The sequence below is a fragment of the Tyto alba genome, unplaced genomic scaffold (assembly GCF_018691265.1).
Source record: "Tyto alba isolate M040663 unplaced genomic scaffold, T.alba_DEE_v4.0 Super-Scaffold_40, whole genome shotgun sequence".
NCBI lineage: Eukaryota > Metazoa > Chordata > Aves > Strigiformes > Tytonidae > Tyto > Tyto alba.
The window spans coordinates 4,400,615-4,414,445 of NW_024881316.1; the positions used below are offsets into that span (position 1 = coordinate 4,400,615).

General features: G+C 33.8%; 1 protein-coding gene across 5 annotated transcripts in view; it reads right to left on the reverse strand.

Annotated features, from left to right (window-relative positions):
• The window catches only part of GRIK2 (glutamate ionotropic receptor kainate type subunit 2), a 427,988-nt gene that overhangs the window by 42,154 nt on the left and 372,003 nt on the right, over positions 1–13,831 (reverse strand). The window lies entirely within an intron of this gene.

Genomic DNA, 13,831 nt, shown 5'->3' on the forward strand with positions numbered 1-13,831 from the left:
CTTTTCATATTTTACTACATCAGGTTTTACCATTCTTCTAAGGGTGCCTGTACATTTTATTTCATCTTTACCTCTCACTTTGTCTGTATAAAACAAAACTGTTGGATAGATGCTCAAGAAAATGTTCAATATCTGTTGTTTATCTGTTTTTTATTGTTTATACATTTTTATATATGATGAAGACCTGCAAGTATTTGAGCTCAGTGGAAAATTATTAATTATTTCACCATAGACAATTTCGTCAACAATGTTGATGAGTGTTATACAAGAATTTGTGGATTCTGGAACATTTGAAATTTTCACTCTTATTCAATCACTCAGTTACTCCTGAGCAGTTCGCAAAACCTAATGCACGGTGTGGTAAACTGAAGTATTCAAAGCACTTACAGATTGAAGCATATGGACAAAACAGTTGTGAGGGAGAGAGCAGAAAACATTTTATCCATGGTACAGTGCAAAAATACTCGGAGAAAGAATTTAGATCAGAGATAGTATCACACTCTGGTCACACTAATACCGCCTTGCCATTCAGAAATTGACTGCTAGAAGTCCTAAAAATGAATATGTATTTTCTGCTTTAATATTCCTAGAACGCAAAGAATTATTATCATAGGAAGAGAGACACAGTAGTTTGGCACAAAGTGATGCTATGCAACTATAAAGTTGTTTCCTTTATTTCACCTCAGCTTCTTTAAAAAAGGTATTCCCTTCCCACATCTTTGTAAAACAGTACTTAAGAGATCATAACCACTGGATAAATTCAAGGTATTAGAAGTACTGAACATTTTACATCATATGAACTCTATTTGTTTAATAATGTTTCCAACCCAAGATGTAGCAGAAAATGTTCAGTAATGTTAAAACTTGCCCAATAAATAAAATGTAGAAATACAATATGAGAACTAGTCTAATTGGACACTTAAGGAGTTTTTTGTCTTTTAATGCCAGCCTTAAACATAACTCTGCCATCAGATCTGGTGGAGATACTAAACAAAGATTGACACTACAAACCTTTCTGAAGTTCAGCTGATTGACAGCCATAAATTCTGCCCCAGAGGAGAATTATCAGTGTATGTGGAATAAAGAGAACCTTAATTTAGAAGAAAGATGACTTTGTCCCCCCTGCTGAGGTAGAATCCAAGAGTTATTTCACTTTGCCTGGGGACTTAGGAAATCAAGCACTTGAACTAACTCTAGTGTCAATGCTAACAAAACTGAAGACTTTTAGGACTCTGCATGAACACATTGTTTCTCTACTGAACATAGTCTGTGCCTGATTGCATAAGATGTTAGTAGCAATGTGAGGGGAAATAATTTTTCTTCTGAATATACTGTGAACATGCAGAACAGAGAAGAGGAAATAGATATGGTCTCTCCTTATAGGGTTTGTTTTGAAAATCAAATAATTCTTGCAACCATTCAATATTGCACTGTAGCATAACATACTTTAAGCAATGCACATCAGCTCGGTAGGAATATAAATTACTATGTAGTATAGAAAGGATGGAAAATGAATGTTTTTTGATATTTGTAAAATTTTACCAAGAATCTGTATTTAATTCTTTTGACATGCAATCCTTACCCCAGTACACAAAACAAACATTTTAGCCACTATAAATAACCTGAGCAATATAAAAAATTGACAAAGAAAACAATATTAGTAAACCGTTAGATACACATTGCTGATGTATGTTGAGGAAAATAAAAAATAAATAATAATAAAAAAAAGGCAAATGATCTATAATAGAAAATAAATAATGAACTGTGATATATATGCATTTCTATATTTCTATTGAAAAAAAGAAATAAAATTCCAGGATGAAATGAAAACATGTTAGCAAGGGGAATGTTTGCTCTCTACTGAAACATTAGAGGATGTGAAAAAATGCAATATCCTCTAAAGGACAGAGTGCTCACATTATCATGACTAATTTAATCATCTAGGATGAAGCCACAGATACTATTAAAAAAGAAGGAACAAAAGTCACCAACAAAATCAGAGGAAGATCCTGCATAGGATAGCTTACTTATTGGAATAATTAAATGAAAAAAAAATAGTAAGGTCTACACATGATTAGTGCAACTGTAGAAGATAGCACAAAACCTAGAATATCAGTGCACATGGCTCACCATTGTGAAGATAACAAGGGTGATAGAAAGTGCACAGTGATCTCTCAGTTTTCTCATATAAACAGAATGATACAATGTCTTCACACCTCTTTCTTCCACCCCTAAAAGCTAAAAGTCAGAACTGAAATGATGCCAAGGAAAACAGACCATCTGCATGTGACCCCTAATTCTAACTAGTTCTTAGAAATTCTTGCCAAAAAAAAAAGTGTATAGTACAGGTTACAGGATTTGTTTTCTACACAACAGAGAATGTTTTATCTGAAAATAAAAAAAAACAACATATGATTCAGGAAAATACAACAAAAGGTTTTCCACTGTGTTTGGCAAACTACTCAGCAGACTCACGTAACTAAAATCAAGAAGCCAGGACATTCAAATGCATGAGGAGCCCATTTGACACTGAACGAAAGACAATGACACTCCAATATGTACATATTACTTCTTGTAGTTATGACTGTGCCATTCATACTGATAGAAGCAGATGCTGCAATTTACATTATGTTTCCATCTTCTTTCACTTTGTACAAATTAATCTGGTTAATCAATTTACATACTCCATCAATTAAGTGTATTATTTATTTGGTTTAGTTCACCATATTGTTCCATCTAACTGTAAATCACTGTCTGGAAATAAAACCTAATTAGAAATCTACTGAAAATTATATCTGTATAAGATAACTTGTGGTGACATGATTTATCATGCTTGTGTTCCCTCAGTAATGCTGAAGACAATGCAGAGAAGTAAGAAAGCTGCTTATGCTTTGCAACATTTTAATTGCACTGGAATGAAAAAAAATAGAACTAACTAAGAGGAAAGATGGAAATTAAAAGTTTAAGAAAATCAAGAAACCCATCTACCTGGTGTATTAAATGATAGCTTTCACAATGACACTCAGAGGGTACTGTCAGTGACGTATTCAGCGATAAGATCATTGGAAGATGTGCATGACAGGGATCAAAAAAGGAAGCATGTCAAAGGCTCCAAGTTAGTCTAATGCTATGTACTTATGTGAGGCTGGAAACAGAAGGAATCATAAATAATAATGTGTTACTTATTTCTCTACCCTGAAGCACTGTCTAGGAAGGACAGATATCTGAGCAGCGATACTGGACCACAAGGTTAGAAAAATATCAGGATGTGGAATGAATGCCAGAATAAACAACAATCAAAGAACAGTGAAGCAGACCTTATGATACAAGATAAGACTGGATAAATGCACAGCAAAAATGTGTCAGGCACATTCTGACATTTTTCTACAAATGAAATATTACAGACACATTAATGGAGATTTTTATTTTGATGATAGTGTCCACCTTCTTTATTGGCTTCTAAAAGCATTTGAATGCGTCAGGCAGTTCCTCAGCTTTGCTTTCACCCATACAATATTTAAACTTAAAAGAGGCTGTAGTAACAAATGAAAGATTAAAGGTAATTAAAATCAAATTTTACAAAAAAAAAAAAAAAACAAACCAAACCAAACCAAAACAAAAACAAACAAACCAAAACATAAAAAAAGTCAGAAGCCCAGTTCTTATATATTTCATGAAAGCATTCTCCAACATAGAAGAATTAAACCATGACAATCTTTATGTGAAAGAACTCCCACAGACTCCCAATCCTACTATCTTATTTTCCATTTATGACACTGCCTATGACAACTATGTGACTTTTGTTTTCCTGAGCATTACATTCTTAGTGGATACAGACCACTTCTCTTAAGGTTGCTTGATTCAAGGATTTTTTTAAGGCCAGTGGAACAATTATGCACATTTATTCTGACCTTCTGTAATACACAGACTATGAAAGGTTACTTCTGAGTTACTACACCAAGGTCACCATTTATGGGTTTGTACTGACCAAAAGAATGACATATGAAAAGTGAATTCATAAAGACTCAGCTATATGAGCCTAAGCAAGGTGCCCAACATGGTCCCTCACAATGTCCTTGATGACAAGCTGGTAGGATATGGACTGGATAGGTGGAGCACCTACAGGTGAAGAACTGGCTGAGATGTTGATCTTGAAAGGTGATAGTCAATAGCTCAAGGCCAGATTGGCATCTTGTCATGAGTAGAGTGTCCCAGAAGTCAGTCCTAGACCTGATAATATTCAATATTTTTATAAATAGTTTGGAAAATAGTACAGAATGCACCCTCCCCGGGTTTGTGGATAGCACCAAACATGGAGGACAAGTAGATACACTGGAAGAAAGAACTACCATGTAGAGAAACCTCACGAGGCTGAAAAATTAGTATAACAGGAATTGCATGAGGTTTAACAAAGATAAATACAAAGTCTATCCTGAGAGAAAATAATCCCAAGCATCCCTACTGGCTGGGAATTGACTAGCAGGAGTGTATCTTGGCTGATACACTTATAGATCCAAGAGGACAGCAAGCTGAACACAAGTAAGCAGCCCATCCTTGCAGCAGAAAACCTAACTGCAGGCTGTATCAGCAAGACTACAGTCAGCAGAACAAGGGATGTGATGAATCTACAGTTTTCAGCACTTTTCAAGACACACCAAAAACGCTGTGTCCACATTTGATCCTCCAAGTTCAAGAGAGATGTTACACCAAGGTAATCAGATGGCTGGGGATCTTAAATTACAAAGAAAGATTGATGGGAATTGTGTTGTTCAACCTAGAATGGAAGGCTTACACAGAGCCTATCACATTTTTCCATTACCTAGAGAGAAGTTGAAGGTACTAGGTTGAAGTACTAGGGTGCATGGTAACAGGATAAGAGGCAATGGCCCAAGGTGCTGAAGGGAAATTCTGTGTGGATATAAGGAAAAGAATCTTCACCATGAGAACAGCTAAACATTGGAACAGGTAGCCCAGAGAAGTAGTGGAATCAGATCACTGGAAATATTTGAGGCAGTTTGACACAACACTGAATAAGCTAAGCTGAGACCTTGATTCCAATTAGGAAAGCAGATCTCCTCGAACAAGAGGAAGGCATCTCTAGAAGTCCCTTCCAACTTTGAATTTTCATTGATTTATATGATTCTTTATCAGTATGAAGTTACATACTGTAATAAGTTTTTCTGGAGACTCTTCAAATTTTGATGTTGAGTGATTTCAAGAAAACAAACCAAAACATATAATTTCCTGTTTGTGAAAAACAAACAAACAAACAAACAAACAACCTCAAAACTCATTGTGAACTTACATAGTTTATACATCAAGCCAAAGACAAGCCCATTATTAACCAGGGAAACATGTTTTTTTCTCTTTTTCACCCTTCAGTTCTTTGAAACTCAAGTAGACTCATCTCAACTGTTTCATACGTGACACCCTTGAAAATCTGAAACACCAGTACAGACTTCCAAACTGAACTGTTCATATAATACATTTATTTTATTAATTCTTTATTCATTTTCATTATTTTGTCATTTTGTTTCACCACATGCCCCGAATCTACATAGCTGTGAAATAAGCTAGAAAATGCATTTCTGATGTTCTTAATAATGGCAAAAATGCATTTCAATATTTTTTTCTAAACATAAGAAAGCTAGATGTCAAATTTAGGTGAAGCAAATATTATAGACAATTCTTTTAGGGCTCATAGTTGTTCTAACACATTTGGGATAAGTCTCCAGCACTTTAATCCCCACACGATTAGTACCATTAATAGAGAGATAAACAAAATTAATTGAATACATTTAAAATAATAGCATGACAAGCTTAAAGTTGAAAGAACAAACCAATAACCTAAGGTAAAGAATATTTAAGGAATTATGTAATTGTCCTCAGACATTATAAATATGGGAGAATTCAAAGATAAGGATATCTGAAAGAATTTGATCACTTTCACAGATGAAAATAAATTGTAAATAAACATAAATAGCCTGCTAGTTTTTCCCAAACTCTCACCAAATGGAAATTTTCTAAGGACGATTGCTACTGTTTAAATGTCTATCAATGACTGATGATGTGTTTGCTAAATTATGCATTTTTTATACTTTCTAATTTCTGTAATCTATATCTGTGTACACTGATCCACCTCTTACAGTTCTTAATATGAATCTGAATTCTTTGGAATAGGTAGTGTTTTCTCCAAACTGCTCAGAGTATCTGAAATGGACAACAATGATCCATTATTGGGACTTCTGAGCTAAACAGCAATATATGCAAATAATGATGAATATCAGAATTAGCTCAGGAATCAGAATGGAAGATATCACATCTTATTAATTTCTTAGCTTTACACAGTATCATTACATGTCCTGTTTCCAGATATTTTACTTTAAATAATACATTTAAATTTGGGTTCATGACTGAAATAATTTCTAGTTTCTGGTAAGCCTTAGATAATTCTATACTCCAAAAGTAAGTGCTGTTTTTTGAGGTAACAGAAGCAATATACTTACCAACTTTGACATAGATGAGCACATTATGTGTAAAATGCAATTTGGTCTTAATTGCATATCTGCACCTGATGTCTCCATAATATAATATGATTCCAAAATCTGCATGAACATATATGTCGTGCACATTGCTGTAGGCTAAATCATAGATTTTACAGCACACCGTGATGATCTCTAACATCTAAAGTATGCTGAAAATATTTTACATTCCCCCTCCTGTGCTGGACAGAAGACCAGACTTAAATCAGCTTAGCTGCCGTCTATCACTCAACAGACAGACTGCGTTAAGTGAACTTCTGAATATCATATGGTTTTCTGACCAGATTAGCAACTAGTTATAAAAATTACCTTTGTAGTACTGTATTTTCTTTATTGTCTCCTACAACTACAAGACTGGCTCTTTCTTAGTCACCAAAGTGAAAAAGACATTCTCCTTTTTACCAGATTGGTCTCATTGACCCTGAACTCTGAACTCAGGGCATCTTTCTTTTTAGGGTTTTTTTCCCCCTTTCCTCCCCTGCCCCCTCCTTATTTTTTCAGAACTGCTGAGGCCTGAAAACCCATGAGTGAACCAGCTGATTTAGATTTTGTTGGGTCAGCATAAAAACAATAAAATCAACACATGCAGTGTTCTCTCCTCCATATCGGCAGTTTTCATGGTCCATAGAGCACAAATGAAAAAAGGTAGGAAAGGTGTTTCTGCCAAGAATAGAGCTACAAGGCATGAAAAATGCAGTGCTCAGAGAAAGACGTTTTTACTCTTGCCCTGACTGCACTGACTTTTTGTTTTAAAAACCAAAGATTTTGAAAAAATATTAAATATTTAAAGTAATTTATGGTTAAAAAACCCAAAACCTTAATGCTACTGAAATAAGTTTTCATTATCAGCTTTGACCTGGAAATAAGTAAAGATTTTATAGCTCCAAAATCACTAACAGATTTCAGAAAACTCCTTGCTTTTTATACCAGAATGGTTTATAGTCACAACAGTTCTTTTTGTAAAATACTATGGAAGATGACCAGTGTGATATTTCTCACACTTATGCAGGTTTCTTCCTTTATAAGTAGGAATAAAACATTAAGCAAATTTAATCTGTTTAATAGGATCTGCAGATCCTATATTCTGCATGTTCGGTAGAGATAAATCTACTTTTGCTCACTCTTCCTGTTCTCAGATACAAATTTTAACACAAAACACCATTATTTGTTTGCACTGTTTCTGGAAGAAATCTTTTTTGAAAAACAGTGAATGCATAGATTTATCATTGGAATTGAGCATGACGTTCACAAATATTACCCTAAATATTTAACTCTAATAGATTAAGAATTTATCACAATGCTATGATTTTATCAATTGTACTCTCACATCTACACTCACATAGATGTTTGTGCAATGTTCAAAGCAAAATTAATATGCACTATGCTCAAAACACTCTGTTGTCATTTTGATTTGAAAGAAACTCATCAGTCAGCATTACAAATCAAACCCATAACATTCAAGATTTCTTTGAATGAGGAGAAGAGATAGAAAACCCGCTAACTATTATTTACTAATTTGTTGCCCAAACCAGTTAGGAATAAATATTGTTTTATTATTTTACAGATTTCAAAAACTTAATGGAAGTTCCATCATTACTTTTTTTTTTTTTTCCTCTTGGTATTGGTACCTGTCAAGCAGCAACACTAGCATTCGTTACTGCCTATGATAGTCATCAAAATCAGTCTAGTAGCACAGACAGATTGGTAGGTTTTTTTACCCCAATAAGTTCCTCTATCAGTTCTGTTGCCAGACCTAACAAAACTCTGAATATACAAAATAGCCAATAAATTAAAGTATTTGTTTACAAAATAGCTCATGTAAAATATTTACCAGATATAGATTAGCGTAAGCCACTACTGAGGTATTCTGCAGAGGGATTTGGAATTAGCATTCAGTACTTTTTTTATCATAGTAACTAAATTACCAACAACACTGGACCATATGTGCTAGCTAAGAACAGCTGAGTCTTTCTCTGTATTAATCTGACCTTGGTCACTAGAAAATTGGAGTTAACTCAAGCAAACAGGATTGTTGCCATATGTGGTTCATATCAAAGGTATAGAGGAGTGGTAGGATACTGATCAGAAGAACTGTTTGTTTGTTAGCAAATCTGTGAGGTCTTGGAATAATTCTGGCAGTTTTCTCTTGAAACACCTGTAGTCTCCTAAACAACATACTTGAGAAGATAAGCAACATAACCCTTAAGGAGCTGCTTTCCTCCAACAATAGAGAGGATAAGAAAAAATTGAAATATCTGGGACAAAATACTATAATGAAAGACACAGGAACTTTTCAGCCAAATGGGTTGTTGAAGAATACATCATGAAGAATTCATCTATACTCATAGATGGTTTTATATGTGTTTGATTAGTGATTTCTATAGAAAAGATAAGTAATAGCAGAGTTATAAGATGCAGTTTTGAGTGTGTTTTTAGCACGGATACATTGACTCCCTACTCAATTTTTCAGAAGTTGATGGGGAAAATTGCAGTACTGACAAAATTGTATAACATGTCAAACGTTTGAGTAAGGAACAGTTCATTTATTTATTTGCATACTGCAATTTGGACATCCATAATAGGTGAGTACAGACAGTGTAAACACAGCTGGCAATGCAGTTTAACAGAGAAAGGGACAAAGTATAGCTTCTGAAGACTTAAGGAAGTTCTACAAAGGTTCTGCTTTATTTATAATTTGGAACAGCCAGAACAGCAAGTGTATGGCAGAACAGAGGGGAAAGGATTCTCCTTCCAGCATTACTAACTGGTGTATTCCAGTTTTGTCAGAGGGAAGTGCTCAAAATTAGTGGGAATAAAACAATTGGAAATTTCCAAGCAAAGAAAAAGGAAGTGAAAGTTCATCATCATTTTATCAGTTTGACCATTCAGTGACTTGTATCATTCAGGTCAATGTTTTCTCTTAAATATTACACCAAAACATAGCTAAAGACTATTCTAAGATTTCTCAGACTAATTCTGTGCCAACTACTAATTTTTTCTTATTACATAGGTCTTAAAAGATAACTGAACTGTGCAGAACCATTCTTTTTTTTAAAAAAAAAGGAATAAAAAAAAAAAGAAAAATACCATTTTGAGTGGGATTATTGTGTGTGGTGTTCCGAAACTAATGAATACAAAATTCCAACATTTTAAATATTTTAAACATTTTTGCAGAGGAAAAGCAAAACCAAAATTGATAAAAATTCATGCATTATATTTCCACTACTCTCTATCAACTGAAGAAACTTGTGCTGTTCAAAAACTACCTACAAAATCATACAGTTTTCAGTTTCAGCAGAACCTTGATTACTATATATCTTCTTTAGGAATAGGTTAGATTGAACTTTAAATTGCAAAAATAATTTTAATTTGAGCACATTTGACATTGGCTGTAGGAACAGATACTTATTTCTGTGATAACAGTGAAGTGGTCTATCAGGTCTGCACTGTGAAGTGTCCATGATATGGTATGGCTCGAGTATTACAGCCTGAAAATTATGCATGTTCTATTCCTGTTAGATGCCCTACGGAAAGATCAAGGTGAAGAGTACTGTAACATCTTATTTCTTTCCATTTACTGCATTTTCTGTGTGCATTTATGATGTAAACATAAGTCTAACTCTTGTCTTATTAAATATCATCTTCAAAGACAGAAATAAAAATTAAAATGATACTGACATTGAGCCATATCAACCAGAACAAGGAAAAAAGCAGTTAGGCTCATGTGACCTTTCCTCAATCCTTACATTTTGTTTTTTTTTGGTACATGAGCAGGTATGGCAGATAGATATCCCACTTGAGAGATAATGTGAAACGTCAGTGATAGACTAAACAGTGAATTCAGAGATCATTTAAGTCTCTCAGGAATACACAGATGAAGTTTCTACAAGTCAAACTTCCATTACAAAGCTGGTACATTACTCTGATTTCTATTTACACAAATATTGTACAAATTAGAGAAGAGGAAGAGAAGGATGTAAGTGATAAGTACTTGCCTTACTTTCCTCAAAATTTGAAAGTTTTTCAAAGCTTATTAAATACTTGAATAAGCAAAAAGATTTTATTTCTGTCTTATAAAAATTCTTTGTATTTCAGCAATTGTAGACACCCTGAGTTGCAACAAAAAGTAGAATAGGAAACAGTGAAAACAAGTTTCAAAAAGCATTACATAATAATGTATTAGGAATGAAGTAGACAGAATGACATGGAAAAAATAGGAGAGCAAAAAATTTCATATTGATTTCACTTGGCAGAAAAATTAAAACAAAATAAAACTCAAAACTGAACCACAGAAAATTTTTATTTTGCAAAAAAATAATTTTCTTAATAGAGAATTCCTGAGCTGTCATAGAATTTTTCTGTGGTACATGCCACCCAGAGATATCTTAATGATATTTTAAGATTTCTAACTAAAATATCTACAACTTCCCACAGCAGAAGACCTTTATTATTGACTAAAATATTAATTTACATTTATGTATTTATAGTTACATATGGTAAAAGCATTTATACTTTATTATATATTAATTTGGGGGGCTGCTCAGAACTCTATATTAACAAATAAATGCTTCAAACATGGCCTGAAATAATTATTCTGTGGCATGTGACATCTGAGTTCTGAAATACAGTCAAGAGGAGGGACAGATAGTTGACATTACATACTGACATGTTCTAGTGGAAATCGATGTGAGATCACAGAAATACTGTATGGGATGGTATGTGATAACAGAAATCCTAGAAAATGTATTATGTTAATGAATGTATGTTATTATCAGAACCACTAAGGATTCTGGACATTTCCTCAGTGGAACTGCTATGTGTAGTTGTGTATCATATTTCAGATTCTGTGTTTCTCCTGTCAAGCTGTTAGTAAGTTGATCAGTCAGACATCAAAGAGTAATTTTGTTATTCATCCAGTAAAAAGCTAATGGGAAACACAATTTCTGATGAAGTTTGAGCATCCATTAAGTTACATTTAGTTAAATTTATACTATTATCTTTGCTAACCTGATTACCAAAATGAGTCAGCATTTTCTGGATGCTACCAAATTATTCTGATGAGCAGTTTTAAATAATAACAACTAGGATTATAGTGTTTGACCTTATTCCCTATTTTGTTATTTTAATTAAGCTATTTGTGAAGTCAGAAAATTCCTTTCTAGGGAATTTTATGGCTACTAATTTACGAACAACTATTTTAGAAACCTTCAATGAATAACTAAATATATAGAAAATTACAATAAAAAAAGTTAATATCATTACTTGTGACTGACTTCATGTTCTGCTGTTCATATGTATCACCTAAGACTGAAAACAATGGCAACAAAAATAAAGTGAACGTACAGAAAACTAATAAAATTTATTCTATGTTGTATACCATACCACAGACATTTCTCTAGTTTCCATGTAGTTGGACAAAACTAAACAGTTGCACTGATAATGTTTGTTATTGTATTTTGGCACATGTTACTGATGCCACTGTCTATGTGTTATTGTGGTTATGTTGTTTCAGGTGACCCTTCACTTCTCACAGATAGGATTGTAGAGAACACCTATGAGTTCAAAAGCCACTGTGTTGGGAAAGGTGTTGTAACAACACTGTGAAGCTGATTTCTCTGCATAATCCAAGAAGAAAAGCACCTAAAGCAGTGACATCACAAGCAGGTTCCAACATGACAAATTGGATGAAACTTTCTGGGAAAGTAAGAGAATAGTCTCATCTCTAATTTGAATATTGGTCATCTACTGAGGTTACTTAAAATGGCACCAATTAACACAATAGGCTTTTCTAATGAGGACCTGGATCTGCAGTTGTATTTAATTTTACAATAAACAGCTACAGATAAATGATTAACATTAACTGTGAGCAATAAAATTAATAAACATAACCTGCTTTAAGGTGCATAGTTCCATAAACATCTTTTAACTTTAGTCATAAGACATCTTAGTAGTGTGCATCTACACTGTGCATTTAATGTAATTTCTCAAATGGGGACAAGTATTATAATCTTATGAATTTTTATTTATATTCTTATAATTTGATTCTGGTTTATGTTTATCTGATAAAGTTGCATTGAACCTTCCTGGAAGGTACCAATTTACTGAAGATCTCTGGAAAGACTCTATTCATGTTAATCATGATAGATGTGATAGCATCTGTTAATTAGCATGCTCTGTCCTTTCAGATCATGGCGTTATTTACTGTAATTCTAGGATTGTTTTTTTTCTAGAAAACATATTCTATAGATAATTTTAGCCTACAAGAATTGGTAATAACCAGATATTACTGTATCCATGACAGTATTTTGCCTTTAAATCCAAAGATGTACCTCAGAAATTAAGTCTAAAGAAACAGCAAACATACAAACAAACAAAAATATATACAAGCCACAGTCCCTTAATCATAACATTTTCTTTGCATTACAATTAGTCTCCATTTTACTTTCTCATTTTGAGCAAAATGCAATAAAAAAGAAAATCCTAATAACTTACTATTTTGCTCTTCTTACTTCAGGGTTCCATAATCATACATCATGATTCTTCTGGTTTTGCCTAATACTTATTATCCTAATGGGACTAGTATTTCGCTCACTATTAGAAAAAAACTTGAGCAACCTATAAGCCATACCCTTAAAACAACTGTCTATCTTGAGTTAGAGGGCTAAAAGTTTGAAATGTCTCTTCCTCCATTACACGAGGAATATTGCTGATACTGGAGTTGGTAAGGGAAGGAGAACCAGCTCGTTATCTGTTGTTAAGGCAATCACTGCCATCACTGCCCCCTTCTTGAATGATTTTTGTAGATTTCTTCCAAGCAAGGACCATTTAAGATTCATTAATTCAAATGGACATAGAATATGCAAGTAAAATAAAATGATGGAGGCTAGTTCCTGTTCTATGGTGGCACATATACCATTGTCCCAGATTACCACAGTAATCACAGAACCACAGAATTGTTGAAGTTGGAAGGAACCTCTGGAGATCATCAGGCCCAAAATCCTGCTCCAAGCAAAGTCTATTAGAGTAGGTTGCCTAGGACATTGCCCAGGGTTTGAAGGAACCAAGGATGGAGACTACACAGTGCCTCTGGGCAACTGGTTCCAGTGCTTGACCCTCACAGTAAAAACACAGGTTTTTATACGTTTAAATGGAATTTCTCATATTTCAATTTGTGCACACTGCCTCTTCTTCTTTCACTGGATACAACCAAGAAGAATCTGGCTCCATCTTCTTTATACCCTCCCATCAGGTATTTATAAACATCAACCAATGCCCTTCACCTCATATCT